Source organism: Macadamia integrifolia, chromosome 11 (genome assembly GCF_013358625.1).
Source record: "Macadamia integrifolia cultivar HAES 741 chromosome 11, SCU_Mint_v3, whole genome shotgun sequence".
Taxonomy (NCBI): Eukaryota; Viridiplantae; Streptophyta; class Magnoliopsida; order Proteales; family Proteaceae; genus Macadamia; species Macadamia integrifolia.
In genome coordinates, this window is record NC_056567.1 from 3,469,603 (window position 1) to 3,474,928 (window position 5,326).

Sequence of the window (5,326 nt, forward strand, 5' to 3'; positions counted from 1 at the left end):
AAAAAATCAATTATATATCATCCCATGTATTTTCAACTATCCACTAAAAATAAAAAATAAAAATCCTTTTCACCAGAGCTTTCTTTTGTGTTGAATCTTGAAATGTTGAAGTGTTTGCTAGGTCATACCGAGTCTACTTATCCACAAAAAAATTAACTCTATCCAATCTTTGACATGGCAAATAGTGGTGCTAGATTAGAGTACTTACCCAGTCTTTTAGACTAGGAAAAAAAAAAAAAATTCCTGTAAAACAAATAAAATATTTTACAGAAAAAAAAATATTTATTGTTTTATTTGAGAAATGATAGACTTGGACCCATATGACATATACAATAATTGAAGATGTTTGGAACTAGCTGGTTCAATAATTTTTTTGTAGAAATTTTTAAATTCCTCAAGAAGGTGATCAAAGGATACTTTATAGAGGTAGAGGCAAGTCAACGAAGCAAAAGCACATATTAGTTATATTAAGAAATAAATCCCATCCCACCATATCAAATCTTTTCCATCCCCTTAGCTACTTCTTAGGTGTGGGATTCATAGAAACCCCTCTTCTTTTAACCAATCTTGAGATGATGGATCCAAACCTCTTTTAAAAGTGTTCTATTTATACCATATTTTGTTACTGCTTAACCACCCTTCCTTTCCTCATGCTTGCAACTCACCTAAAAGGAAGTTTAGGAGAAATTATAGTAACAACGATTAATACCATGAAGTTGTGCTACTTGGCATATGACAGACTTGGATGGTGCAGTTGAATACATTTGAGAGAGGACCTCACACTCATCTCATTGGTAAGGTTTTCATCTTAAAGACTTAAACAAACGACAAAATAAGTTAAAAAGTGAGTCCATCATTTTATAAAATTATGAAACACTGCTGCATTGTAGTGGATGCATTTTTCAGTAATTTATTTCATTTTGAAGTCTCTTTATGGCATTCTTGTGGCATATACATGATTGTAAATTAGTGGTGTCAATTCAACTCGAGCTGATTGGATAGACCAAAATCGATTGGTTCAGCTTGAACCGAATAGTTATCCGTATGGTTTTCGTTTGAAATTTGATGAAACCAATAGAAACTGAAACCAATAAAAAATGAAAAAAGTTAATAATGAACTTATATTGTTGGATCATCCTTAGATGTGTAATATCAATGAATTCTTAAGTGAAAATTAGAGACTAGAAATGTAATTAGCTTTTGTTAAAACCTAGATGATAGTATTTTCTAGATTTTAATTATGATTGGAACAACCAATTAACTTATATTTTCTAATTTTAGCACAAATTATATGAATTGATCTGCAACCTAGATCTATAAACTTAAAATTTAAACATTATGAAAGTTAAGATATACAACTTTGAAAGTTGAACCTAAAACCCTAAACCTTAGCCTTGATCATGAAATTGTGAAAACCTCAAATTACAAATCCATAAAAAAAAATTTTTTTTTAATAACAAATCTAGAACATTATAGACATAAATAATAATAACAACAAAATAAACCCTAAACCCCCCCCCCCTAGAAACATAATTGAATCCCAACTATTAACACCAAAAATAAAGAAAATCTCTATAGCGGTCATTTTCTATCTGTCTACACTTAAATTCTAGAATCATTAGTTCACAAAACTAGAGTGAGAAACCTTCTATTTTTTGGCAATCAGAGAGCTATCTTCTCTCGAAATTAATAATAATTGTTCATATAAAATAAATTTTGATAAAAATAAATAGTGGGTAGCTGCAAGGTCTAAAAAACATAGAATTCGTTTGAGTCAACCTAAAAACAGTGTGTAAATTGGTAAGCTTAGTTTTCATACAATGATTCGTCTGAACCATCTTTTCATACCCCAATTGCCCTTCAAGCATTCCCATTCACTCATACACTGAAATCTCGCTTGATTTGCTTTCGGTTCGAAAAAACAAAACTCGCCCACCCCCTTCTTCCATAGCCAAGATTGGCCTCTATGGATTTTGATCCTAATCAACCCGAATCAACCAAGCTATCCAATTTTAAAATCACTAGAGTATGGTGGAGAAATTAAAATAATTGGACTTTTTTTTTTCATATAAATAAGTTCATAAAACCCTCCGAGTTGTTACATCACTCTCTGATAATAAAAAATGGGGAAAAAATAATAATAAAATAATGAAAAAAAGCCAAAAATTTGTTAGAAGAGAGAAAGATTGATTGAGTTTTCGTCCACGCAATCAACGGTGTGACGAGTCGTGCACTGACTTCAATCAAAAGGCCAAGTCAAATTCAGATTAGCCACGTGGCATCCAATCATTTACGCTTTATATCTCCTGACTTGTCTCACTCTCCCAAAAACATACAAAATTACGTACCGTTATGTTACATCAACTCATAACAGACACCCAAAGGCAGCCCGGCCGGCAGGCAGGCAGGCAGTCTCCCATAGTTCCTTTACTGTTCTTTCTCTTCTTCTGTTTTCTTCTCATTCTCCTTCCATTTTTTTACCAATTTACTTCTACCCTAGAATGTTAAAAAACCCCCCACCTACTTTTACTATTCCATCTTTATTTATCCCTCTAATAATAATGATATGATTAGGTGTGTCAACTGGGTCAGTTCTGAACGATTTGGGTCCTGGTTGAATCGGTTTAGGTGTGGGAATAGTAAACCAAAATCGAACCAATAAGAAAATTTTGATTCTAATTTGGTTTCGGTTTTGGCGCGGTTTGATTTCAATTGGTCTTTGATTTCTTATATAAGTTTGTAATCGGGTTGGTTTTGGATTTTAGTCTGGTTTGGATTCGACTTTCCATACAAACGTATGCAAAACTATGTAAAATTTGTTTTTTTTTTATATGGATTTGGACTGTTTTGATTTTTTACTGGTTTGGTTTCGGTTTCGATCTGGATTTTGAGCTAATTTCGGTTTGGTGTTTAGTTCATTTGGTTTCCGGTGTTGTTTGATTTGATTTGATTTTGGGATTGCAATACTCCAAACGGAAACAACCTAATAAGGTTTCAGCTCGATTTGGTCTGATCGATGTTACGATTCGATTTAGGTATTGACACCCCAGATAGATGATTATAAAGTTTTAAATCAGCCCAACTTATGATCATGGAAAGGAAAAATGTAAAATATGAAGAAAAAATTTCACATTCTCTTTTGGATCGAGATTTTCTTCACCCCACAGTGAAGAGAGAATCTCTTAATCCATGAGTTATGGCTTGTTGGATGGAATTCATGGAATAGTACTAAAGATGTTTTTACTTCAAAACCTCATAACTAAAAGCAAATCCTCAATTTCATAACCATTTCTAAATTTAAGGGTGTCAATTGGTCAATTTAATATAATTTCAGTCTGGTTGAATCGATTTTGATGTAATATTGAAGCCAAACTAAATTTAGATCGTTTCGATTTTAATCTTTTCAAATCCACCATTTAAAGAACAATATATCAATGTTTTCAACTCTCAAGATTGAATAAGTTAATCCAAAGCGACGAGTTTCTATGATCATATCTTGTGCTATGAAAGGGCACGAATATAATATTTTTTTTAGCACGAAAACCAATACAACAATGGAGGGATTAAGGTTAATTAACTTATATAAGGCTGTACTTAGGACACTAAGATTACAAACTTAGTGCTTTGTGATTCTTTTATGGGGTTCATTAAACAAACCCTTGATTTTAAATTAAAAAAAAAAAAAGGGGTAGGAGGGTGAGGAGGGGGGTTTCCTAGGAGTAAGAGAAAACAACTACAAAAGCTTCCAAAATCTAAAAGAAAAGTAAGAACTGTGTTGTGTTTGTTTTTTAGGTACAGAGATAACAACCTCTGCAACTTCTGAAACAAAGTATGATAAGCATCCACAGGCAATAGCCGTACCATTACAATTGCCCCTCGTGATTCGAGGGACCTTGTTTTTTCACACTTTTTTTCAGTTTAAGAAAACCTCTCTCTCTCTCTCTCTCTCTCTCTCTCTCATACAGTGATATGTTTTTGGCCTTCTCTGTCTGTTGATGTTCATCTTCTTTGTCTGAATGTTACCGTCACAACGGCCAATGTCCTCTTTATCTCAGAGAAAGATCTTCTCATCCTTCCTCTCATACCCTCTTCTTAGTCTTATATATTTGCCTTTAAAAAACTCTTTTTCTTCTTATTCTTCCTTTGTGTTTTTATTTTATTGAAGGTTTTTAAACCCTAGTGCAGTAGTACTGACAAGTGGGTATTATGCCTAGGACTGCCAAAATTAAAGGAAATAATTTGGATTTAAATTTGGAATCACACAATTGATAAAAGCTACTAAGTTGGGGGAAAAATTATAGTCCTGATTGGAGATTTTATGTTGTTTTGAGCTGTTAGTTAACTCATGAAAAAGGTCTCTGTAAAATGTTGTACTTCAGGTGTTATGGAACTTTGGAACCATTAGTGTTTAAACCAGGACAAATCAGCTAACTTAACTGAGCCTGTTCATCACACTCATTTCTCTCTTTTTCTTTTTCTTTCCTTTTTATCTTCCATCATCAAACCCTTACTTCTATTGTTTGATATCTAAAATAAAGTTGCTCTTTTCACCTTATTCCTAGGGAAATTAACAGCGTAGCTAACTCCCTGGCTAGAAAGGCCATGTCTTGTGAGTATGAAACAGTTTGGCCTCTCTCCACTCCTTGGTTATTTGATGTCTATAACATGGATACTGAGCGTTGGACACGCATGAATAAATAATCCTGCTTTCTACCCAAAAAACAAAAAAAAAGATCTCTCAAGATTTAAGTTTTCCTTCACCCATGGTGAAGAATAGAAAGAGAAAAACTATTCTCTTCACCATTGGTGATGTGCCGTTAAGACTGAACTCTAGGTTCATCATTAACTTCTACTACCTATTGTATAAATTTGTAAATACAAACTTATATACCCACTTTAATGCCAACTAATTATTTCATGTCAAGTTTGATGTGCCACAATTCTTAGATAGAAAAGGCTCTAGGTCCATTTCTCACATATCAAGTTTCAATCTTGTCGGATTTTGCCATGTGGTAAAATAGAGCTATGAAAACTAGACTATAGGACAGAAATAGTTGGAGAACCATAGGCAGGTATTGTCGTACATGAAATCAATGCCAATACATAGGAGTATTTATCAAGCTTTGAAATGCAATCAAACATAGTTGACGAAACATCATTATCATAAGGGTCTATTACTCTTCCAAACCTCATAAGAGACCTGTTCTACATGTGGCTAGATGATATGTCCATTTCGACTTTTATACAAATAGGATATGGTCTAGATTAGCCGTAGTTCAAATTCAATAGCCTAATTCAATCAAATACCATCTCCCCATGTATTGAC